At 44.9% G+C, this 27,045-nt stretch overlaps 1 protein-coding gene across 1 annotated transcript in view; it reads left to right on the top strand.

The window, feature by feature from the left end:
* Positions 1–27,045, top strand: part of LOC126482280 (thyrotroph embryonic factor-like) — a 629,041-nt gene that overhangs the window by 494,512 nt on the left and 107,484 nt on the right. The window lies entirely within an intron of this gene.

The raw sequence follows: 27,045 nt of genomic DNA, 5'->3' as shown, positions 1-27,045 counted from the left end.
GGCCGCTAACGGACACGTCTTTCTCCAAGCGTGACCAAGCCGCTGCCCGCTGCGCCGTCCGCCGTAAATTCGCTTTCACCGCGCCGAGCCGCTGTCCCAGCGCTAGGCGGCCCCGCACCGCTTAACGACGAGCGCGCGGTAGGGACTTCCCCCCTCCCGCACCACCAGGCGCACCAACTGCTCGGCGGGGTGGTCGCCTCGTCACAACAGACTCGCTTTTCTGTGTGCACTTGCCCAGTCTAAATACTCTGTATCAAAATGTACTAAAATAGTCACAGATAAGGAAAAATCTCTAGGCAACAGAACTTCATGCTTGTCTCAAGCGGTATAATTAAGATTTGTTCCACCTCCGTGGTGCAAAACACTCGTGCGACTCATTCCGGAATATTGCTCAAGTATATGTGAGCCATGTCAAACGTGAAAGTATATAAAGAAGGGTGCCACGACTGGTCACAGCTTTTTTTGACCTAACGCATAGCGTCACGGGGACGCTGGAAAACCTGAACTGTCAGACGCTTGAGTCTAAGACGTCAGCTATCCCGTACCAGCCTCCTTTCAAAGTTTCAAGAACCAGCACTGAGGAATCTATGAATATACTTCCTACAACCACGCTCCCGTAGGGACTGCGAAGACAAGATCTGACTAATTACAACGCGCACAGAGAGACTTAAGTAGTCATTCTTCCAGCGTTCCATTTGCGAATGGTTCAGAAGAAACTCCTAACATGTGGAACTTCCGGAAATACCATCTGCCGTTTGTAGATTCGTCATCATCAGTTTTCTGCTATATTAGCAGGTCCTTTGCATCTTCATTTTCTGCAATCCATTGCTTCCTTCTTAAGGCTGCTGTATGTTGTACCGTCCATCACGTCATCCAGTATCTGAAATCTCTTCGCTTCCTCTTCCCTTCTACATAACCTTCTAAAACTGTTTTTATCAGTCCATTATTCTTTCTTAAAATGTACCCAATCCAATTTCTTTTTCTTCTATTTATTACATCTAGTAACTGTCTTTTCTCTCCCACTCTTCTCAGTACCTCTTCATTTTTTACTCTGTCCATCCAACTTATTCTTTCCATCCTCCGGCATGTCCACATCCCAAAAGCTTCCAGCCTTTCTCTGTCTTTCTCCCTCAAAGCCCATGTTTCAGCGCCATACAGAAGAACACTCCATACAAGAAATTTTATGAGTCTCTTCCTGACCGCTGCAGAAAATTCTCCTTTTCTTATAAAATGCCTCTTTTGCCATTGCCATCCTTGTTTTAATTTCTGTAGTGCACTTCCAGTCGGGGTCTATTCTGCTTCCAAGATACTTAAAATTTTGCACCTGTTCTAATATTTCTCCATTCAATATAACTTTTGTGTGTTTATTTCCTCCTAGTGACAATACTTTTGTTTTCTTTGTGTTGATTTTAATTCCATAATTTTTTCCGTTAGCTTCAATGGTGTCCAACAAATCCTGCAATTCTTTTTCCCTTGTGGCTAGAAGGACCATGTCATCAGCAAACCTCAAACACCCTACTCTCCTTCCTCTAATTTCTACTCCTTTCTCATCTAATGAGTACACTCCGTCAAAATCTCGAATGCTTGCTGCTTCGCGACCTGTTAATATTTGTTTAAGGCCGTCTGCACTTAAAATGTTTAATAGGTAAGGATGTATAGCCTATCGTCAGTGGCAACTGTTACAGAGAACAACAATCAATTGTATGTAAACTGATATCTACAATGTGACAGGTATGTACATAACAGCACAAACGTAAATCTAGTCGCATTATGTATCTCTATATCAAAGCCATTTATATCAGTTATAAATTCATTGATATTGTCAACTTGATGTTCATTTAAAAAGCAAACAGCCATGGGGATACCTAGAAACCAATACAACCATGTCTATGGTTCAAATGGCTCTGAGCACTATGGGACTTAACTTCTGAGGTCATCAGTCCCCTGGAACTTAGAACTACGTAAACCTGACAAACCAAAGGACATCACACACATCCATGCCCGAGGCCGGATTCGAACCTGCGATCGTAGCGGTCGCGTGGTTCCAGACTGAAGCGCCTAGAACCGCTCGGCCACCCCGGCCGGCCAACCATGTCTATGTTAACACGTTGGTATATGGATTTCCCACCTCACAGTGCACATATGTATGTTACTGCTGTCAATTGTTGGGCGCTGACAATTAACATCATATCTATTTTTGTACATGTTTTATACTATTTCTGTATTCGAAGCTTACATACTAATTGTCCAAATATGGTATATTCCGTATACGAATACATGATCACAGATGCGTATCAATATGGTCCCAGAAATAACAACAACCCTGTACAGTAGACTCTTTGGCCTATCTGTCAGTTCCATGTTTGCTTTATATGACAGTTATGTCAAATGTGACCAAGAAATGTCACTGCCTAAGAACTGACAGCAGTAACGTACACGACAACATGTGTACTGTGCGGTAGGGTGGCTTCCATATACTAACGTATTAACAGTTGGGTTCGAAACGAAAGAAGATTAGCATTTAAAGTCCCGTCAACAACGTGGTCATTAGAAATCCAAATTTGGATGGTCGGACGGAAATCTGAACCGCTGTTTTCTTGAAAGCGCATTCCGTATGTTAACTACTGCCGCACCTTACTCGGTTTGACGCATTGAGAGTTGTTATTTAGCTGGGATCTAGGAAGTGCAGCGGCTCCAGGAGGAAAAGTGCGTATATAATTGATTCAGTAGGAAATCGGGAAAAGGAGTCCTTGGAGGAGAGAGAAAGAGAGAGAGAGAGAGAGAGAGAGAGAGAGAGAGGGGGGGGGGGGGGAGGAGGGAGGGAGAGGGGATCTGCGTGACATAACGTGTGCGCTTGCCTAGAGCCGCGTGACGCTTTCTCCAGCTCGGACGAAAGTGAAATGACGCCGGAAACAAAGAAGTGTGCCGTGGACAGGCAGCTCTCAGGTTTCTGTGTCTGCCGCTCTGTTTACCGACTTCCGAGTTCCCTGTCGACGCAGACACGCTTTCGGGGTTACCGAATGGCGTCTTAGCTCAATAACATAAAAGTGTTCTGGTAATGACGCTTTCGGACGTCAGCGAAACTGCTTTTTCGACCAGGATCCGAATCAAAACATTGGTACAGTATCACAGAGTTGGCGCCGTAATAACACCACAACACGCGTATTTGGCAGGACCTGAGTTAAAGTTGGGCTCCGCTCATTCCGATTTACATTAAATGTATTCGCAAACGTAGGTACGGACAATCATCAGCTGTAGAATTGAAGGACTAAAATGAAACTTTGTGCCGGACCGGGACTCGAACCCGTGTCTCACGCGTACCGCGGACAGTCGCCTAACCGTTTGCCTATTCGTGCACTACTCACGGCCAGACACAAACTATATGTCGTGAAGTATGTGTCTACAACCTGTACTCGTATATCCGTTATGTATATTCCCATACGGGTGAGATGTTGCTTGAAAGTCGATTGCCCGATATCGGCGGATAAAAACATGTTGCAGTGCCTGTGTTATTGCGAATTACGACGCAAAGTTCCTTTGGATATGCAAGCATACTACATATCGAAAGGAACTTTGCATCGCAATTCGGAATAATACAGGCACTGAAACAGTGCATTCCGATTTACGTTTTCCTTCTCTTTTCTGAGGTGAATTGTGTAGATGCCGGGATGGTTCCGATGGCTCTGAGCACTATGGGACTTAACATCTGAGGTCATCAGTCCCCTATAAGTTAGAACTACTTAAACCTAACTAACCTAAGGACATCACACACATCCATGCCCGAGGCAGGATTCGAACCTGCGACCGCAACGGTCGCTCGGTTCCAGACTGTAGCGCCTAGAACCGCACGGCCACCCCGTTCGGCTGTTCATAACAACGAGAGAGAAGGGAGACAGCCTAAGCAGCATTTCTTATTTCTTCTTCATCGGTCCTCTGACCGATTTTGATAAGGTGCGCTACGAATTTCTCTTCTATACCAATTTCCTCGTCTCAGAGTAGCACTTACCCGTAACGTCCTCAGTTATCATTTTTACTATACCTGGTGTCTTTCGTAAGAGTCATCAGGCGCATTTTCTCTAGTGTGTTGGCAGATGCCAGCATCTGTGGCCAAGCGGTTCTAGGCGCTTCAGTCCGGAACCGCGCTGCTGCTACGGTCGCAGGTTCGAATCCTACTTCGGGCATGAATGTGTGTGATGTCTTCAGGTTATTTAGGTTTAAGTAGTTCTAAGTCTAGGGGACTGAAGACCTCAGATGTTAAGTCCCATAGTACTTAGAGCTATTTGAACCATTTTGTTGGCAGATACTTGCAGTTTCGTTTTTGAAGTGTGTAGCTGTAGTCCGTCCAAACAAATGCTGCTCTCCACGTCTTTCATGCGACGTCCAGCGTCGACAGAAAGCAGCGGTTTGTTTTCCGTTACAAACAAAATGATTTCTAATGCGGAATTTTACGTACTTAGTTGATAGAGCGGTCCCAGATTACTGCAGTGCGATGTTCGTTTCAGCGACATATATTTAGAGGGACAGTAAAGCACGAAGGATAACCAGTATTCCAGCGCGATGTCACCGCCCTGACTGACTGCTGCCACCATACTCAGTCGATGCTCGAGTACTGATTATTCTTCGTGTTTTACTGTCCTTGTTAATATATATCGATGATACGAATATCGCACCATATTAATTTGGTACCGGTCTATCGAATGGGCATGACAAATGCACTTTCAAAATGATCTTATTTGTAAAGGGAAACAAAGCGACGCTTTCCTCTGACGCTGGGCGTGGCACGAAAGACTATTTGTTTAGGATGACTCCATCTACACATTGCAACAATTCAATTCCAAATACCAGTTGAAACACCAAAAAATGGCCCTGACGACTCTTAGGGAGACAGCCTGTATATTCCAGTCTCTGTCTCCCACGCGCCTCCATCCACGGGCATCTACACTCCTGGAAATGGAAAAAAGAACACATTGACACCGGTGTGTCAGACCCACCATACTTGCTCCGGACACTGCGAGAGGACTGTACAAGCAATGATCACACGCACGGCACAGCGGACACACCAGGAACCGCGGTGTTGGCCGTCGAATGGCGCTAGCTGCGCAGCATTTGTGCACCGACGCCGTCAGTGTCAGCCAGTTTGCCGTGGCATACGGAGCTCCATCGCAGTCTTTAACAGTGGTAGCATGGCGCGACAGCGTGGACGTGAACCGTATGTGCAGTTGACGGACTTTGAGCGAGGGCGTATAGTGGGCATGCGGGAGGCCGGGTGGACGTACCGCCGAATTGCTCAACACGTGGGGCGTGAGGTCTCCACAGTACATCGATGTTGTCGCCAGTGGTCGGCGGAAGGTGCACGTGCCCGTCGACCTGGGACCGGACCGCAGCGACGCACGGATGTACGCCAAGACTGTAGGACCCTACGCAGTGCCGTAGGGGACCGCACCGCCACTTCCCAGCAAATTAGGGACACTGTTGCTCCTGGGGTATCGGCGAGGACCATTCGCAACCGTCTCCATGAAGCTGGGCTACGGTCCCGCACACCGTTAGGCCGTCTTCCGCTCACGCCCCAACATCGTGCAGCCCGCCTCCAGTGGTGTCGCGACAGGCGTGAATGGAGGGACGAATGGAGACGTGTCGTCTTCAGCGATGAGAGTCGCTTCTGCCTTGGTGCCAATGATGGTCGTATGCGTGTTTGGCGCCGTGCAGGTGAGCGCCACAATCAGGACTGCATACGACCGAGGCACACAGGGCCAACACCCGGCATCATGGTGTGGGGAGCGATCTCCTACACTGGCCGTACACCACTGGTGATCGTCGAGGGGACACTGAATAGTGCCCGGTACATCCAAACCGTCATCGAACCCATCGTTCTACCATTCCTAGACCGGCAAGGGAACTTGCTGTTCCAACAGGACAATGCACGTCCGCATGTATCCCGTGCCACCCAACGTGCTCTAGAAGGTGTAAGTCAACTACCCTGGCCAGCAAGATCTCCGGATCTGTCCCCCATTGAGCATGTTTGGGACTGGATGAAGCGTCGTCTCACGCGGTCTGCACGTCCAGCACGAACGCTGGTCCAACTGAGGCGCCAGGTGGAAATGGCATGGCAAGCCGTTCCACAGGACTACATCCAGCATCTCTACGATCGTCTCCATGGGAGAATAGCAGCCTGCATTGCTGCGAAAGGTGGATATACACTGTACTAGTGCCGACATTGTGCATGCTCTGTTGCCTGTGTCTAAGTGCCTGTGGTTAGTGTGATCATGTGATGTATCTGACCCCAGGAATGTGTCAATAAAGTTTCCCTTTCCTGGGACAATGAATTCACGGTGTTCTTATTTCAATTTCCAGGAGTGTATATTACTAAACTTGTAGCCTAGTTCAGGGAAGGTGGTTCGTAGTTCCAGTTGAGGCTGCCTATCTGACGACATCCGCGGTCAACAATCATTTGATTTTGAATATTACGCGTAATTACTGACCGAATTTAAAATTTTAAAACGCTGTCATAAACTACTCATTAAGAGGTATAATCTCACGTTAGAGATTTAACACAATAAGACAAATTTATTTTTCTTTTACTGTAAATCCAGTCACGTACCACAAAGTTTATCAATCACGTTATTATTTTCGGTCGACGATGACCATTTTCAGAGCAGAGTTTGAATAAAATAAATTATTGCTTAATAACTTTTGAACACACCTTGGGAGCATACAGTGATCAATGTTATTACTAATAGTTACTATTAAAATCAGTCTCGATCATAAATTCATTTATTCTGGTAACGGTTTTCGACCACGCCTGTGGTCATCTTCAGACCAAAATGATGTATGAGCAGGAGCCTCCTTCTGGTGGTAAATCACTGCTCAACCACCAGAAGGAGCCTCCTGCTCTTACAGCATTTTGGCCTGAAGATTACCACAGGCGTGGTCGAAACCGGTTACCAGAATAAATGAATTTGTGATCAAGACTGATTTTCAACAGTAACTAACTGCTTGATAGCTGGACAACCCTACTGCGACTATGTCGCGACTCGTACATAAGACAAATGTTGCAGTTAGAAACATTGTGCTTACAATAAACTTAACATATAACTTCAATCCTTTAGCAAATTTTTTTCTCGTTTACAGTACACAAAATGATGAACGGAAAAACACTTATCGCTTATTACCATTTTCGCTGTTCGTGCAGTAAAACTAAGGTATCAGGCATGACGATTTATTACCTGTTTGCTACGAATTTTTCATTCGCAATACATTTTGCAGATCGTATCCACATTTACTACTGAACGTAGCTGCAAGATTCTATCATTGTACGATACATAGTTCAGGAGATATGATGTAAAAATTTAGCTGTGTGAAAAAGTCGCTATTGCTTTAAACGGAAAGGAAATTAGAATATACTCATCCAGTGTTTGAGAATAAGAGCACTAGCGACTTCCAACAAACTTTGAACATAATTTCAAATCTTTTTTAATTTTTTCTCGCTTACATGCTTAACGTCAAATAGTTATCAGATTAACTCAGAAGTCTGAAGCTCTTTTATACACGGGAGTTCGATTATTTAGAGAATTTTCTGTTTATTCCGTAACGCCTTAAGGTACGACGGTGAATGAAATATAAACCAGAATTTTTGTTGTATGTGCCTTTTTGTAACCGGCTTCTGCTTTCGTTTCCATTGATTGTTCTCCACACCTAGAACGTTGTACCGTTTCTTTAGCCAGAATCGCAATGTCAGAGCAAGAGGTACCGCCATCTGTTGTGCAACACATTATAATCAAGTTTCACACAACAAATTTTGAAAAGACGTGCGGCACAGTTCGGGGATAAGCCCTGAGAAAGATTCATGTGTATGTGTGGCGCAAACAGCTTCTACGAGAACCAGAAACAGCTGAGAATGCAGCTCGCCATCATCACCCGGCGATTAGCATCAGTGAGAAGAATATCTGAATTGTTACCCAGTATTTGGAAGACGATAGCCAGATAACAGTTCATCAAATTGGTACTGAGGTTGGCGTAAACTGCGGTAGTACTCGGGCGATTATTACTGCCAACTTTGGATTTTGGAAAGCGTCCGTAAGGTGGGTGCCTCGTCTTCTCACTGCAGAGCACAGAAAATTCAGGAATTGTTCCGGACCACACTAGAACGTGCTCCCTACAGTCTAGACTTATCGCCTTGCAATTTTCATTTGTTTGGACCAGGAAAGGAAGTAGGCGGAGGACACAGATTTGATGACGACGGGACTGTCGAAGTGTTTGTACGCAACTTCCTATCTGTCAAAAAAAATGTGTTTCCCGTTCAGGAGACTATACAGAGAGATAAGTTCGTGTGCATGCATTTTTCTGAAGCTTAGAGAAACTGACAATTTTCTCTTTGTGATTCACCCTCATATATCATCCTGTCCCTTCTTTTAGTTTGCATTTTCTACAGATTGCTTTCCTCGCCGCTTTTCCTGATAACCTCCTTTCTTAAGAGTTAACTCCACGTAATTTTCATCATCGATTCTCTTCTTCTCTGGTACCGCCACAGTCCATGATTCATTTCTCATACAGTGCTGCCCTCACAGTGTACATTCTCAGTAATTACTTCCTCAAAAAAGACCTACGTCTGATAAGAACAGACTTCTTTACCAGTGTTAATCTGCTTCTTATTGCTTCGATCGCCGTGCGGTATTTTGCTTCCGAGGCAGCAGAATTCATTCACTTCGTCTCCTTCGTAGTCCCCAGTTTTGATGTTAAGTTCATCGCTAATCTCATTGGTGCTTCTCCTTAATTCGTAGCCTAACGGTCTCGAAAAATCTGAGGCGCTGCAGACATTAGCGTCCCAGTCTGACGGATAAATTGCTATCAACGATATTTAATGGGCGTACTCCGATGCTCGCCCTCGCTCAAGTGAATGTTGCGATGGGTGGCATTCGATTTACGTCCTACGGCTGCTCCAACTCTACCATTATTTTTATTTATTTTTTTCGATCATGCCACTCCTTTGTTGGAGATGTGACTGCCGTTGTAGAGCGACGTAATCCCGCTCACTCCGTGAAAGAATGTAATGACATTTGACATGTACAACGAACATAAACAGTCTCGACCGCAAGAATCCTTTATTTTTATGGTAACCGGTACGCTCAGTTACTGACCATCTTCAGACCTCATACGATGATGGTCGGCGGTGATGGAGAACGGATCAGGCGCCAACTGATGATCGGTAACCACAAAAATAAAGGTTGCTTGCTGTCGAGGCTGTTTACCTGTACTGTGCTAAGAAAAACCGCTGTTCTCCGCGAGCAATTTCAAAAATTGCCGATTTGGCGTTTAGTCAGGACATTAGCGCCCAAACTGGTTATCAGTAACTGAAGCCACATCTCGCTTTGATGGTCAAATAGCGATAGTTGGCGATCATGGCTAAGGTCTCAACTCTTTTAGAAGTTGATTTCTATCCAGAAACGAAGTGACAAGAGGAGCCCTGGCCAACTGTCGATAACAGGGAAGAGAAACATATTTTGTTTCTCGTCTATGGCGTAACCATCTCTTCTGTGTTCTGCTATTACTAGTGATCTGTTTTTGTGGTGCTTTTCTTCTTGTTTTCAAAACTTGTTATTCTTCTCTGGCAAAGAAGCAACTCACCGTAGGACTGAATACTTCTCAGTTGCAAATGGCTTCGTAATTCCACATAAACAAGTACTAGAAACTCATTGCTCTCCCGCTGGCTATCTGCGAGGACGCAGAATGATAATGGTATCCCCTCGATTGCGTAACGAACCCATCACACTAATCGTCAAATATTACGCGGTTCAAATATTTTAAAATAATTTTTTGTTGCTGACTTTCATAAGGGAGCTGGTCTGCAGCGCTAAAGCGCTGTTGCGCTGAAGTTGGAGTGTTAGTTCGTGTGCAGAACTGGAAGGACTGGGCATTATCTGTCGTTCCTCAAACTGTTGAGCGAAGGTCGACTAATGGGGCCATTGCGTGTACTAAGTCCTGCGCTGATTAGTGTCTGTAATTGGCAAGTAGAAAAATCACATATTTTGCCTTTTAGTTTGTTCTGAATAGAATTGCGAGGTTGAATGAGGACTACAAAAAATTTGAGCACTTGGGGGAAGACTCTAGTATTATAAAGGAAAGAATGGATGATTGTTTGACATAGTTAATCTCATGTCAACTGTTAACATGGATAGGCATGACAAGCCATTTGATAGATGAATACTCCCCATATCTGTAAAACACACTTTCATTGTGCAACAGTTGCATCTAGGCGATATGTTAGTTCAACAGCAGCACCAACGTAATGAAGGCATTCCAGAATCTTCACATTCCAGGACAGCGGTATTTTGTTACCGTCAGATGCATGTGCATTACTTGTCAGAAAACTTAGCAAGGAATTTTAGCAGCGCACAACACTTATTTAATCTTCACCTTGGACTTAGCGATCATTAGAACTGTTCTCTGTGTTGTGGTATTGGGCAAGACTGCCTATACTGGTTAGTACCATATTTCGTATGTTTGCGCGCTACGAGGTAGCACAGTGGTTACATTGAACTAACGGGAGGAAAGAGGTTCCAACCCACGTCTGGGCATCCAGGCTTCGGTTTTCTGTGAGACGTGAAAGTAACTTTGGGAGTACCGATCTGAGTGCTACGAGACCGTTACATTTTATAATATACATGCATGTTCTAGTGGTTGAACTTGTGGTATTACACACATTTTATTAGGTAATAAAGCTACGAATTAAAATACAGAAATCTGCCCCCCGATTGTCCTGAGACTAGATTGAGAAGAAAATTACTCAGCATCGTTCGCTCTGGGCAGGAGTAATTGTCGGCTAGGTTAGTTTTAAGGCAGCGCCTTTCATACTATGATTATTGGTGGTTACCAAAATGGAGGTGACAGAGAGGCTCTTTGGTTCGAAGAAAGGTGCGAGTAGAGCAGGGATACGTTCCTGGGACGTAGCTGGTGCTTACAACCAGAAACGCAATGGCAACCTGTCAGTTGTGGTTAGTTCCCTCAGTAATCTCCGGTAAGCTACGCACAGATTTTTGCAGGGACGGGAATTTAGGGTGGCAATAGAAAATGGCGCCTGCCCTGTTAGTCTGGTGTTTTCGTCCTGAAACTGAGTTTTTAAGCAGCTCACAGCAGGGTCAATCAACCTCAATTTTGTCGGTATCCTGGAGCAGTCGACGTACAGCTTCTATGTACATCACAGAGGACCCCGTGGACAACCGCCAGTCACCGCGCCACAACACGGCGAGATTCTACGGCCTACAGGCTAGGCAACGCGCCATAATGCTCCACTGCCGCTCCTAATTGTTAGAATTTTTCCTTCTCCCTCATCTCCACCTTATAGGGGCTCCATTGATTGCATTTTTTTATTTTATCTCGTGCTGTATAATCTGTGAAGTCGATATTGAACACTAGTCCACTCTCCCGATTTCAATGCTTAATATCCGTCATCTATTGCTTCCTAATGCAAAGCATATCGCCGTTAAGAAGTGAAATATGGGAATATAGGCTGTTCCTATTGTTACGATTGTGCTAGCGCCCATTCTGTTCACCTACTGCCGAGTGATTAGCTTCGATTGATCAGTGTCAAAACTGACTGCTTGGTTCACACGTGCAGGTAGGATCGAGTCAGTTGCTTCCAAAGCCAACGGTACGACGTCAGCTTCGTGAAGTTCCATTCGTTAGCTGAAAAGCTTTGGGCAGGCGGGGTGCAACAGCACATCGTCGGACGCTCCATGAGCGTGTTCGAGTCGATTCTGTTTCTGCGGGAAGGTAACAATGCCAGAAGACTGCGGCGGGTCGATACACAGATGATCGACGACTGGTCTAAGAACTATCAGTTCACTCTGAACGAACGTAAATGAACGTATTACGCACAAACAGGCGAAGAGAACCATTACCGATCGATTGCGCTATTGGCGATAAACTACTGGGAAAGAGTGATGTTCGTAAAATAACGTACAGTGCCCGTCCGTAGTGAGCAAAGTGGAATGACGGCACAAAAACTTGTTGCACGAAAAGGAGATAAATGCCTGAAATGCATGAAGAAATGTGTCTGATCCACGAATGAAGTGGTTTACAACACATTCGTTCGATTGTTTCTTGAATATTGCTCATCAATATGACACCGTTACGTGGTTTGATTGCTAGAACTGGTAGAGAAAAGCCAAAGAATTGTCATTCCATTGTTCACTAAGCGCGAGAGCGTCTCAGAGATGCTCTACAAACTGCAATTGCAGATGCTACAAGAGAGGCGTTGTGCACCACGGAGAGGTACACTGTTGAGATTCCAGTTGTTTCAAAGAAAATGCCTTTTGCATGGTGCACATCGAAATTTTTATTTTTATTTATGCATCCAGACCCGTTTCGCCTTTTTTACTAGGCATCTTCAGTGGGGGTCCTGAAATATTACATGATTTGTCCTTTTTACACATAGGTTATGGTTTCACATGTAGGTTATAGATTTAAAAACAGTTCCTTTTTTTTTTTTTTTTTTTTTTTTACGGAATGGAAAGGTACTTACAGGTAACTTATAGTGCACTGCATCTAAGCAAATTCCTTTTTCTCATCTGGGAACCAGGTGGACATCTTACAGTTCACTATTTTCGTTGCACATCACTGTAACTGCCATCTTTTTAATACAGAAATTCATTTCTTTTTCTATGTGTTACCAACTGTTTGGATTTCGCCTGCAGAATGTTACCTGCCAACATGTGTGGTGCGAACTTTGCTGTACGGAGGGGCTGGTGTTACGGTATGAGAGCTTTTATGGGTTTAAGGTGGAAGGATGTGAAGGCATTTTACCGCAATGTATCCTGTGTACAGTAGAGGGACAGATTGGAGACGGTGATTGTATCAGCATGTCAGTGCATCCTGCCGTGACGCAGCGTCTGCGAGGCAATAATCTGAGGACAAGTAACATTCCTGGCCTCCTCAGAGTTCTGACCTGAACCATATCGAACACCTTTGGGATTAGCTAGAACGTCGATTTCGCTCCAAGTCCCAGTGTCCAACATCAGTACTTTGCCTGGTTTCGGTTGAAATGGTCTGCCACGGACATTTGGACAGCTCATTGATAATGTCCGAAACACATTGCAAGCCGTCATGAAGGCGAACAGCAGACACGCTCCATATTAATGTGTACTAATAGGTGTGCGGATGCCTTTCATCAGATGGTGTACGTCTAGCGAAATGACCGCGACGAGATAATCGGAGAAATTCATACAGAGGCGTACCTATAGGTGTTCTCCCCAGCAACATCGATCGCCGTGAGCAGCAGCAGAGTTTTATAGGAATGTTCGTGCTGCGAGCCGTGGCCGTTTCCAGGCAGCAGAGGCGAAACCAAAGGAGGCGAGGCGGTCGGCTGTCGCGGGGTATCATCCGATATCGGGGAGCGCGCCCGACAAAACAAGAGCGCCAGCAGCGGTAGGCCGGGGCTGTGGTCGCTGGCCAGCCAAGGGCGCCACGGCGCGATGCCCGCTGGCCGGCCTCTCCGGTTACCACCTGCTGCTGCTGCTGCTGCTGCTGCTGATCGCTGCTCACGACGGTCTCGTCTGGTCGCGATGCCGAGGAAAATCCATAGCTCAGCAGTCCAGACGCTAAGTTACGTTCACTTATACACTACTGGCCATTAAAATTGCTACACCACGAAGATGTACTACAGACGCGAAATTTAACCGACAGGAAGATGATGCTGATATATGCAAATGATTACCTTTTCAGAGCATTCACACAAGGTTGGCGCCGGTGGCGACACCTACAACGTGCTGACATGAGGAAAGTTTCCAACCGATTTCTCATACACAAACAGCAGTTGACCGGCGTCGCCTGGTGAAACGTTGTTGTGATGCCTCGTGTAAGGATGAGAAATGCGTACCATCACGTTTCCGACTTTGATAAAGGTCGGATTGTAGCCTATCGCAATGGCGGTTTTCCGTATCGCGACATTGCTGCTCGCGTTGGTCGAGGTCCAATGACTGTTAGCAGAATATGGAATCTGTGGGTTCAGGAGGGCAATACGGAACGCCGTGTTGGATCCCAACGACCTCGTATCACTAGCAGTCGAGATGACAGGCATCTTATCCGCATGGCTGTAACGGATCGTGCAGCCACGTCTCGATCCCTGAGTCAACAGATGGGGACGTTTGCGAGACGACAACCATCTGCACGAACAGTTCGACGACGTTTGCAGTAGCATGGACTATCAGCTCGGAGACCGTGCCTGCGGTTGCCCTTGACGCTGCACCACAGACAGGAGCGCCTGTGATGGTGTACTCAACGACGAACCTGTGTGCACGAATGGCAAAACGTCATTTTTTCGGATGAATCCAGGTTCTGTTTACAGCATCATGATGGTCGCATCAGTGTTTGGTGACATCGCGGTGAACGCACATTGGAAGTGTGTATTCGTCATCGCCATACTGGCGTATCACCCGGCATGATAGTATCGGGTGCCATTGGTTACACGTCTCTGTCACCTCTTGTTCGCATTGACGACACTTTGAACAGTGGACGTTACATTTCAGATGTGTTACGACTCGTGGCTCTACCCTTCTTTCGATCCCTGCGAAACCGTACTTTTCAGCAGGATAATGGACGACCGCATGTTGCAGGTCCTCTGCGGGCCTTTCTGGATATAGAAAATGTTCGACTGCTGCCCTGGCCAGCACATTCTTGAAATCTCTCACCAACTGAACACGTCTGGTCAATGGTGGCCGAGCAATGGGCTCGTCACAGTAACCCAGTCATTACTCTTGGTGAACTGTGGTGTTGAAGCTGCATGGGCAGCTGTACCTGTACACGCCATCCAAGCTCTGTTTGACTCAATGTCCAGGCGTATCAAGGCCGTTATTACAGCCAGAGGTGGTTGTTCTGGGTACTGATTTCTGAGGATCTACACACCCAAATTGCGTGAAAATGTAATCACATGTCAGTTCTAGTATAATATATTTGTCCAATTAATACCCGTTTATCATCTGCATTTCTTCTTGGTGTAGCAATATTAATGGCCAGTAGTGTAGCTTTCAGAGATTCCCCGTTATTCGTGCAAGTGTGCGGGACACAACTCAATGTTAAAGGGAGTACTTACAACGAAATAAGAAGAGACCAAGGCAACGACCTGATGGAACGTGCTGGTTGACATGAAGAAACGTGAAGTTCGAGAGGCGTTCAGTAAGCAGTGCAACACACATTTTTCTCGGCTAGTTTCGGTTGAAACAATGCAGAATTTGTTGTGTGGAATATTGCCGGTTCAGCCCCTATAGTTTCGTGAAGTTCCGATAGGTGGCGGCGCTGTACGTTGACTTCAAACGGTCTTCTGTACCGGAGGGGCGTTCCAAGCAGAGAGCTGTGGTTGAGTTCCTTTTGGCGGAAAACAAGAACATCGCAGATGCTTATAGGCGCTTGCAAAACGTCTACGGAGACCTGGCAGGAAATAAAAACACGGTGAGTCGTTGGGCGAGGCTTTATCGTCGCAACAACGTCGCGAAAACCTGTCAGATCTCACGCGTGCCAACCGGCCGCACATAGCTGTCTCTCCTGCAGTATTGGAACGTACGGACCGTCTCATTCGAGGTGATCGACGCATCACAGTTTATGAAACAAAACGGCAATGCATGAAATAACGCGGAGCCAAATCCTGCGAAGAAAAAGTTCAAAGCTGCACTCTCGGCTTGTAAAATGATGTCGATGGTCTTCTGGGACTGTGAAGCGGTTATTCCACTTGATGTGCAACGATCAACTCTGCGAATTGGGGATCCGACTTAGAGAGTTCGTCGCCGCAAAAAAATGTAAACGAACTTCGCCTTCTCCATGACAACGCAAGGTGTCTCACCAAGTCTGCGCACACGACAGTAGCTCACAAAACTTCGTTGTGCTGTTCTCCCTCGTCCACCCTGCAGCCAAGATCTCGCAACGTCCATCTGTTTGGCCCAATGAAGGATGCGTTCTGCGGGAAGCAGTACGGGAATGACAGGGAGGTTACTGATACAGCAAGATGTTGATCCAACAGCGACCAGTAGGGTGGTACCATGCGCGGATGCGGTCCCTCACAGTAAGGTGGCGTAAGACCGTCTCATTGAACGTAGATTATATTGAAAAACAGGGTTTTGTAGCCAGAAGAGTGGGCAATAATATGGTTTAATGGAATCCTGAATAAAACCAACCTTTTTTCAGAAGAAAAACTAGGTTGCATCAATTATTGAACGTCCCTCGTAGCAGGATGGATGCGTATGGCTAAAGACCGCAAAGCGTGGAAACGTCTTGATCAGCCATATAAAGCAGTGGAGCTGTAATGGTCATAATGATAATGGTTATATCTACCCAGAGCCACAAAGGGAATGTAGAGAGACGAAAATATATAACGAACAAAGTTAAAAAACTATGTAGGATGGGGCTTTTGGTAAGCCCTTGGCTTTATAAAGAAAAATGCTTTTAGAAAAAGCATATTTACTCAAAATACTCCCCTTGAGCTCAACACAGCTCGCGCTATTCGTCCACGAGACTCAGACGGTCACAGACACGGGTTCCCAGGTACATGTCATGTTTCTTGACTTCCGCAGTGCGTTTGATACAGTTTCCAACAGTCGTTTAATCAACAAAGTAAGAGCATATGGACTATCAGACCAATTGTGTGATTGGATTGAAGAGTTCCTAGATAACAGAAAGCAGCATGTCATTCTCAATGGAGAGAAGTCTTCCGAATTAAGAGCGATTTCAGGTGTGCCGCAGGGGAGTGTCGCAGGACCTTTGCTATTCACAATATATATAAATGACCTTGTGGATAACATCGGAAGTTCACTGAGGCTTTTTGCGGATGACGGTGTAGTATATCGAGAGGTTGTAACAATGGAAAATTGAACTGAAATGCAGGAGGATGTGCAACGAATTGACGCATGGTGCAGGGAATGGCAATTGAATCTCAATGTAGACAAGTGTAATGTGCTGCGACTACACAGAAAGAAAGATCCTTTATCATTTAGCTACAATATAGCAGGTCATCAACTGGAAGCAGTTAATTCCATAAATTATCTGGGAGTAGGCATTAGGAGTGATTTAAAATGGAATGACCATATAAAATTAATCGTCCGTAAAGCAGATGCCAGACTGAGATTCATTGGAAGAATCTTAAGGAAATGCAGTCCGAAAACAAAGGAAGTAGGTTACAGTACACTTGTTCGCCCACTGCTTGAATACTGCTCACCGGTGTGGGATCCGTACCAGATAGGGTTGATAGAAGAGAGAGAGAAGATCCAACGGAGAGCAGCGCGCTTCGTTACGGGATCATTTAGTAATCGGAAAAAATGTGCAACTAGGACCGAAAGATAGACGATAGCCTTGAAAAAGAAATGCAGGATGGTTGAACGCCGAAGGGAATTGCGGTACTCCCGAATACGAATTCAGTACGTCAACCATGACGCAGCTTCGCTACGTTTCAACTTTCTCATAGCCAAGGTTAATCTATAATACTTTCATCATTGTTAATTCCCCGTTATATTTCCTTCCTCAACCAATAGAGCTGGTTTTTTTTTCTTTTGAGAACAACTACTTCGCTGTTACCAAAAATTGGCATTTAATTTTCTCCCGCTACGGACATAGTTGAAGTGGTGACTGAGCGTGCAGTTTTTTGTAGGTTTGATTTAGCAAACCAGAAATTGATCTTGTACCGAAGGTTTCAGTGCTACAGAATGCTTCGCATGCTTTATTGTCTGTTTCATTATTTATGACGAGTTGCCTGGAAGCGATCATTGTTAATGTTACAATGTTGCAGTGACTGTGTTATTCTAATTGCAATGCAAAGTTTCTTTGGAAATGCACGCATGTCCAAAGGTATTTTGCATCGTAATTAAAATAACACAGGCATTGCAATATCGTATTTATCTGCTGTTACCGGGCAACCGACTATTGCAATGCAAAGTTTCTTTGGAAATGCACGCATGTCCAAAGGTATTTTGCATCGTAATTAAAATAACACAGGCATTGCAATATCGTATTTATCTGCTGTTACCGGGCAACCGACTTAAAAGTACAACGTCTGACCTGTAGGGGAATATACATAATGGATGTACGAGTAAGGGTCGTAGACGCATGGTTGAAATTTGCGTCTGGCAGTGAGTTGTGCACGGATAGTCCAATGGTAAGGAAACTACTCGGTATAAGCAGGATATCTGGGTTCGAGTCCCGTCCGGCACAAATTTTCATTGTCGACATTCCATTCTACAGTTGATGGTTGGCCTTATTCGCAATTTCGAAATCATTTCATGTATTGTTAATATTTTCCGGCTTGGATCACTAGAGGTAATGTAGCATCGATGCGGAACTCAGTAGGCATACAATAATACGAGCGAAAGCACACGAGCACACGAAACATGACTGTCTGCTGTAATGAGTAAGGTTTCTGCAAGTATTTACAGTAAAATACGGTCCATTCTTGTATCTTGTTTTCCGCATGCGATCAGGACTGTTCGTTAACTGCAACGCTAAACGCTCTTGCGACCGAACGTCGGAGTTTCGCACTGCATTAATCTCACAGAAAGAAACGACTTCGATTGTGTTACACGAGTAAAACGATGGCTGTACTTTACAACTGTTGCGAAGACATAGATTTTTCACTCAACTGATTCTTCACATCAGAAGTGTTTTTGGGCACTGTCCGCTTGGTACGGCCACATATGAAGGCAGGCAATATGTCGCTGCTGTGTGTGTAAACGCTCGAACCTCTGGCTGTGTTCTGCGGCGTAGGAGCAGGGAATTCCCACTGCGCTTGCGCTGTGAGAAACATTGTAATTAGCACTACACAACCGGTTCCGCGCTCTTCGCGACGGCTCTGCCTGCGCAATGCTCGGTTTACGTTTCTTTAAAGGTATGACAAGTTCCAGCTCGGAATACTGAATTGCAATTGCATACTTAAGAAGTAATTGTCTTTTATTATAACACATCATCCTATATTTTTAGCGACTCGTCTGTATTTTCTTTTCTATGCTTTCTAATTGTCTTTGCACGCTGTGTTTCACTGCCTACATCAGCCTATTTTTGTCTCTTTTGATTCATGATTGAAGGCCAAACTGAAACTGTCACCGCCGAATTTTCTGCCAATACGAGATGACTTCAAAATATTACATAGTGTTAGGACAGGCAAGCCAAGTAATTGTTATTGAATGCTGCGCTACACTTCAAACTCGCACTGATACATAACACTATTTTTCAACGTAGTCACCTAATCGATCGGAACGCTCTACTTATCTACACAGCCAGTATAGATTGCCCATCAAGAGGTTCGTTATTCACAGCATTATGTTCAGCGAAATATAAAATCGTTAACGCCAGATTATAAAGCGATGAATGAGACATTGTTGTTACATCATAAAATAAATAACGATACAATATCAGTCTATAAAACTGTGCTAGGTGGTGCACCCATGCATGCTAGAATTCCAGTCGGTGTTACAACGCTGTGAACAGATTCGTATCATGTACATGATACGATTCTGTTCACAGAACGCGTTTATCTAGAAATGACTTTTTCCACATTTGCGTGCAGTCTAACAGTCTAACTCAAAAAGTATAGAACCGTTCATTATGAAAATTGATAGATAAAATTAGGAATTATGTGAACCACCTTGTGAGGTGATATCGTGATTTTAAGCGCATTTTCTTTGCATAATTAGAGAAAAAATCTTGAAAATCGAAGTAAATTGTTCCAACGCCTGCAAAATTTTTAATTTTCATTATTTCACCTTCATTGAGGTTCACATTCTTATAAAATAAGTTATTAATGAAAAATAAAAACCTTTTTATTTCAGATGAAAATCTAAATGGCTACTCTGCACGCAATTAGAGACCTATACTCACAACCTTCAGCGGACACCGCAGCGTAACTTTGTTATTTTTGACAAATTATTTTTAAAAAAAATCACAAAAACTGTTATAAATACGAATGAAATTATGTCAAAATTTGATTAAATTCTAATTAATTCTTCCCACCCCAAAAATATCCCGGAAAATCAGTGTTAAACATCCTGCTAATGTGGCTTCCCCCTTAAAGTCGCAGTATTACCTCGAATCGGACAAGTAAGGTGCGAGGAATGGGCGACTGCCAAATTCTAGAAACCATCCCGGTATTTGCTTGAACCTATTTAGAGGAACAACATAAAATCTAATCTGTATAGGAGGACGGGATTTTGAGAGAATACGAGTCTGTATGTTAAACGCTGTGGCGGCTCGCTCGATGCGAGAAGACATGGTCGACTTCCCGACGTAAAGAGAGCCTGTTTGTCACCGCCTCTGGACCGACTACCTTGGTGAGGAAGACAGGAAAATATCTCAAGGCTCTGAGCGACGACAAACAGTGCCTACCATTCACCCGCTTGCGGAGCGACTGTGGAGGCAGAATCAGAGAACGTGGAGTACGTATTTAGCGTGCCGACGAAACTGTCTTCGATATTAGAGGTTTCAGCCTCTCCAGTACTTGGAAACAGTTTTTCTTCAGCTATCTCTCTATATTTTGTAACTGCAGAAACGCCACTGTTTGTTATTACACTATGTGATCGAATGTATCCGGACGTCGTGGCGCCCTCCATCGCTAGTGATGGAATTCAATATGGTGTTGGCCCACTCTTAGCCTTGATAACAGCTTCCACTCTCGCAGGCATACGTTTAATCAGGTGCTGGGAGGTTTCTTGGGGAATGGCAGCCCGTTCTTCACAGAGTGCTGCACTGAGGAGAGGTATCGATGTCGGTCGGTGGACCTTGGCACGAAGTCGGCGTTCCAAAAATTCCCAAAGGTGTTCTGTAGGGTTCAGGTCAGGACTCTGAGCAGGCCAGTCCATTACAGGGCTGTTATTGTCATGTAACCACTCCGCCACAGGCGTGCATTATGAACAGGTGTTCGATCGTGTTGAAAGATGCAATCGCCATACCCGAATTGCTCTTTAACAGTGGGAAGCAAGAAGGTGCTTAAAATATCAATCTAGTCCTGTGCTGTTATAGTGCCACGCAAAACAACAAGGGGTGCGAGCCCCTTCCATGAAAAACGCGACCATCCTATGATGCCACCGTCTCCGAATTTTACTGTTGGCCCTGCATACGCTGACAGAGGACATTCACTGGGCATTCGCCATACCCACACCGTTCCATCCGAACGCCACATTCTGCACCGTGATTCGTCACTCCACACAACGTTTTTCCACTGTTCAATCGTCCAATGTTGACGCTCGTTACACCAAGCGAGATGTCGTTTGGCATTTACCAGCGTGATGTGTGGCTTATGAGCAGCCGCTCGACCATGAAATCCAAGTTTTCTCACCTTCCGCCTAACTGTCGTAGTGCTTGTTGTGGATCCTGATGCAGTTTGGAGTTCCTGCGTGATGGTCTGGATAGATGCCTGCACGTTACACACTACGACTCTGTTCAACTGTCGGCGATCTCTGTCAGTCAGCAGACGAGGTCGGCTTGTGCTGTACGTGTCCCTTCACGTTTTCACTTCACTATCGCATCGGAAACAGTGGACCTAGGGAAGTTTAGGAGTGTGGAAATCTTGCATACAGACGTATGGCACAAGTGATACCCAATCACCTGACAACGTTCGAAGTCCGTGAGTTCCGCGGAGCGCCCCGTTGTACTCTTTCACGATGTCTAATGACAACGGAGGTCGCTGATATGGAGTACCTGGCTGTAGGCGGCAGCACACTGCACCTAATATGTTTTTGGGGGTATCCGGATACGTTTGATCACATAGTGTATACTAGAAACAAAAACAATTTTTGTGTGTGTTTGTGTGGTTTTTTCCTTGATGTTTCTCGCTTCTGGCCGTCGTTCGGTCACCACCTTCTTTTTTGCATTGTTTTCTTTCATTTCCATACAGCACAAGATCTGTAACAGCTACAGAAGACATGGGGCGAAGGTTGCCGCTTGGTCTGTTACATTCAGTAACAGTATGCTAAGCAGTTGCACTGAAATTTAAAACGGCGACTCAAAAAGAGAACTATCTTTCTCTGCGTCAGAAATAGGGAAACTGATTTATTGAGCTTTCTCATTTTTATTAGGAGATGTGATCGAAAATACCTGGTCTACTTTAATTTTTTTTCGTCTTTTCAACTAATAATTTTAGTCCTTTTCTCCTTTAAAATGGTCGTCTCCTCTATTGTCTGATTTTTTTTTTTCAAGCGGTTTTCGCCACGTTGTAATGGCAAACTGGTTTTGTAATGTCAGTCAGTACGCGTGACGAATTCCCATTAATCTCATCTGTGATGTCCAGATGGAAAGCTACGATTACTGATTTTAATTTCAAAATACGGAAAAAGATTACAGGAAGCATAGTCTTTCGGGAAGGATGGTTGGATTAGAGGGATAATCTTATTTTTGGCACAAAATCTAATTGAAGTCGAGTAAACTGGTACGTTGTCATGAGGGAGGAACCATTGAGTTGTAGTTCGCGAATTTTCTCGCGCAACCTTTTCAGAATGATATTAACGTTTCACCGTTTAATATAGAGGCAGGACTTTGAAATGCACCGTTCCACAGAATGGAAAGAAATTTTTTGAGCAACGAATCGCGACTATCGTTAATTTGTCTGAGAATGGAGATCCTTGGTCAAACCGTTGTGTGTGTTTTAGAGTCTTTGCTATAGCAGCAGGAAGCACCAGAAAATGGTCTCGAATAGTGATGCTTCATCTCGTGTATTTCATCTTAGGTTGTTCTAGGAGATCCAAAAATTCACTCGATGTTTCTCCTGCCTTAATTCATCAAACGAGGCGCAAACTTTGCTGCAGCTCATGAAAGATGATTTTTTTCGGTTGTAATATCGTGAGTCGAACCAGTCGAGATACTAATCTCTCCTGCAAGTTCTCCGGCAGACGACGATTGGTGCGAACCAGATCCTTGATTTTCTGGATATGAGCGCGACCAGTGGAAATCGCAGGCCTTCCTGGCCGAGGGATGTTTTCAATAGATTAACGACCACTGTTGGATCAGGAGAACCATTTGTAACGCTGCGTTCCATCTAGGGTATAATTTCCTTAAATTTGTTTAAAAATATCAAATATTTCCCTTAATATTTTACCCACATTTTTTTAAAAGTGTTCTTTGCATCGTTGCTCCTGCAAATCAGTGCAAATATCGCCACTAACCTTGTACCTTTCCCAAGCAAATAACAACTTCTGAACGAAACGAGAGATCAAATACGTGAAATAACATGATTGGTCAAGAGGTTATTACGAATAAGAACACTGCCGTCGTCAAGAAGCTAGGACACTTCGTTGCCAAGTGAATAAAAAAATTTCGGTTAGGTTTTTAAGAATTCCCGTTCAAGAATCGCTAGCGTTTCTTATGCTTGACGTTTTGCATTTTGATATTCATGTATAAAGGTTAAGATGATAGGAAGCGGCAAAACCCTCAAAAAGTGTTACATCTCTCTTAACACTTTTCCTTGGACACAAGTGAGTCGCTTTCCAACTTCACTCCCAAAATGGCAGTCCCTGGTTTTTTGTGAAAGTTCGGCCAACGGAGCGCTGGCCGTTGGGTTTAAATGAAATCGGAACGCAGGAGCAGCGCGGGATATTTAATGCTTAACCGAAAGTAGCTCTGGTGACTTTCAATCCACATTATCAGAGGCGAACTCTGTCAGATCCTCTTAACGGAACGGCAGTAATCTCACAGACCGGTTCTGTTGATCCTCTTGTTCTTGCACGCATCTATATGAAACCCAAATCACTTCTTCCTGTTAGACTGCGTCGCGCCCTAAAAGCATTGTTTCTGATTTGCACGGATCATTTGTATTTCAGTTTATTTTCATTTACGTACAGCCAGTTGTCAAGTTCCTAAATTGGACCGTATTTGCGTTAAAATACGATATGAAATATTTCTCACATTTGTGAAAAAGAAAACCATTTTTTTACGATGTTGATTCAGTTAATGTGCGTACGTATTTCATTATCATTCTCTTCAATAGCATTCATCAAAAAGTCACACAAATATTTACTAAACAAAAATTTCACAGGTTCTACTTTTCACAGTTTTCTTGCATTCGTATTACTATCGCAACTGCCATTTTAAACAGTTGAAGCCGGCCGCTGTGACCGAGCGGTTCCAGGCGCTTCCGTCCGGAACCGCGCTGCTGCTACGGTCGCAGGATCGTATCCTGCCTCGGGCATGGATGTGTGTGATGTCTTAGTTAGGTTTAAGTAGTTCTAAGTCTACTGGACTGATGACCTCAGATGTTAGGTCCCATAGTGCTTAGAGCTATTTTGAAACAGTTGTAACCGGCCGGAGTGGCCGAGCGGTTCTAGGCGCTACAGTCCGGAGCCGCGCGACCGCTACGGTAGCAGGTTCGAATCCTGCCTCGGGCATGGATGTGTCTGATGTCCTTACGTTAGTTACGTTTAAGTAGTTCTAAGTTCTAGGGGACTGATGACCTCAGAAGTGAAGTCCAATAGTGCTCAGAGCCATTTGAACCATTTTGAAACAGTTGTAAATAAAGCTATTTATTAATGGCGTGAAACAGAAACTGTGGAAGGACAGTCCTATTGTAGACCTACGAAACTTGTACAAATCTTGTGATGTGACTTCTCTTTATTACCTGGCTCTGTGCCAGTCACATTAGTAAAATTCCAAATCTTCTTTCGTTGTCTTATTTAGTGCGATTGGGTGTACGCTAACCCCGGCGTTTAAACTGATAATTTTGCGGAAAATTATTCCATATGCGGGCAGCAAGTTCCATCTTCTCCCTCCTCTCGATTTACATATTGATCGCCGGCCGGGGTGGCCGAGCGGTTCTAGGCGCTACAGTCTGGAACCGCGCGACCGCTACGGTCGCAGGTTCGAATCCTGCCTCGGGCATGGATGTATGTGATGTCCTTAGGTTAGTTAGGTTTAAGTAGTTCTAGGTTCAAGGGGACTGATGACCTCAGAAGTTAAGTCCCATAGTGCTCAGAGCCATATGAACCATTTATATGTGCAGAGCGCTATCCTGTAACTTCTCAGTGTGTTTCTAGTACTAACTGATGCTTGCACAAGAGTACTTGATGAATTTGTGCTTGCTTGCATAAAATGCTTGTCAGGCATGCAGCTAGGTGCGTGGCCACATTTGGAGTGCCAGAGCATATTGATTACGGACATAACGCTACACGCTATATCACATGCACACTCATTCTTCGCAAGCCAACGTTCGTTGCGTGGCGGAGGGTGCTCTTTACCAGAAGTAGTCGATTCCTTTCCTGTTCCACTCGCAGATAGAGCGAGGGAAAATGGACTGTCTATATGCCTCTGTATCCGTATGAGCCCTAATTTCTCGTAACTTGTCCTCGTGGACCCTACGCGAAATGTTTGTTGCCGGCAGTAGGCTCGTTTGGCAGTCATCTTTAAATGTCGGCTCTCTAAACTTTCTCAGTAGTGTTCTTTGAAATGAATGTCTTCTTCCCTCCTTCTTCCTCCGCTTGATCTCGCGAAGCATATCCGCAAGACTTACATGCTGATCGAACCTACCGGTAACAAACCTAGCAGCTCGCCTCTGAATTACTTCGATGACTTCTTTCAATCCGACCTGGTGAGGATCCCAAACACTCGAAATGTACTGATGAATAGGTCACACTAGTGTATTATATACGGTCTCCTTTACCGATGAATCACATTTTCCTAAAATTCTCCCAACAAACTGAAGTCGACCGTTCGCCATCCCTACCACCATCCTCACATGCTCGTTCGATATCATATCGCTTCGCAACGTTACGCCAGGTATTTAAACGAAAAGTGGTTCAAATGGCTCTGAGCAATATGGGACTTAACCTCTGAGGTCATCAGTCCCCTAGAAATTAGAACTACTGAAACCTAACTAACCTAAGGACAGCCGGCCGAAGTGGCCTCGGGCATGGATGTGTGTGATGTCCGTAGGTTAGTTAGGTTTAATTAGTTCTAAGTTCTAGGGGACTGATGACCTCAGCAGTTAAGTCCCATAGTGCTCAGAGCCATTTGAACCATTTTAACCTAAGAACGTCACACACATCCATCCCCGAGGCAGGATTCAAACCTGCGACTGTAGCGGTCGCGCGGTTCCAGACTGTATCGCCTAGAACATATTTAAACGACTTGACTATGTCAAACATGACACTACTTGCATTAATTGTAGCCACCGATACAACATAGTCAAACATTGGGAAGAGCTGGTGAGTAGGGTCTATGGGTACAACATAGGGTGCTTCGAATTGCTATTACAGGCTTTTTGGACATGTAGAAGGGACTTTCCCTGTTAAAAAAAGGGCTCTGAGCACTATGGGACTTAACATCTGAGGTCATCAGTCCCCTAGAACTTACAAGTACTTAAACCTAACTAGCCTATGGACACCACACACATCCATACATCCATGCCCGAGGCAGGATTCGACCTGCGACCGTAGCAGTCGCGCAGGTCCGGACTGAAGCGCCTAGAACCGCTCGGCCACCGCTGCCGGCACCTTTATCTGTTAAGTTTTGATAATGTACAGTATTGATATAAATTAAATTTGAATATCGAGCCACTCTCAGATGCCCCGCTTCACGGTGCGCAAACAGCGGAAACAATGAGATATGGCCCTGTGTGCTTTGCTGGAGCCCATGGCATAGGCTGCGTTCCATGCTCTTGTCGTCGGGGTTCTCTTCTGCGCGAGGAAGGCCGCTCTTTCCAAATTCAAGAGTGCGGCACGTCCGTGGAGCACGGCAGTCAACCCTCCTAGTTGCGAAAGTACCAGTTCCTCGCAGCCGATGTTGTTGTCGGATTCGAACCCGGTATCTCCTGCAGGAGACAACAGTGATCCCCTCCCTTTCCTTTCCCTTCTTCCCCTCACCGCCTTCAGTTTGCATGTAATTATAAAAGGGACTGACGACAGGACCCTCTTCTCTGTGTGCGTATCGTGGAGCGGGAGATTTAAAGTGATCCGAAGCTCAAACTACTTCTATATCCAAACAGTACATTTCCGGACATAACTCCCCTCTAGAGCGCCTAGAAGCCCATAATAGAAACTTTAAAATACCTTGCATAAATTATTCCGTGAGAGATTTCATACCATGCATCGTGCAATGCTGAAC

The sequence above is a fragment of the Schistocerca serialis genome, chromosome 5 (assembly GCF_023864345.2).
Source record: "Schistocerca serialis cubense isolate TAMUIC-IGC-003099 chromosome 5, iqSchSeri2.2, whole genome shotgun sequence".
Taxonomy (NCBI): Eukaryota; Metazoa; Arthropoda; class Insecta; order Orthoptera; family Acrididae; genus Schistocerca; species Schistocerca serialis.
Note: the sequence above shows the minus strand (reverse complement) of the source record. Positions and strands in the feature narration are given on the sequence as shown.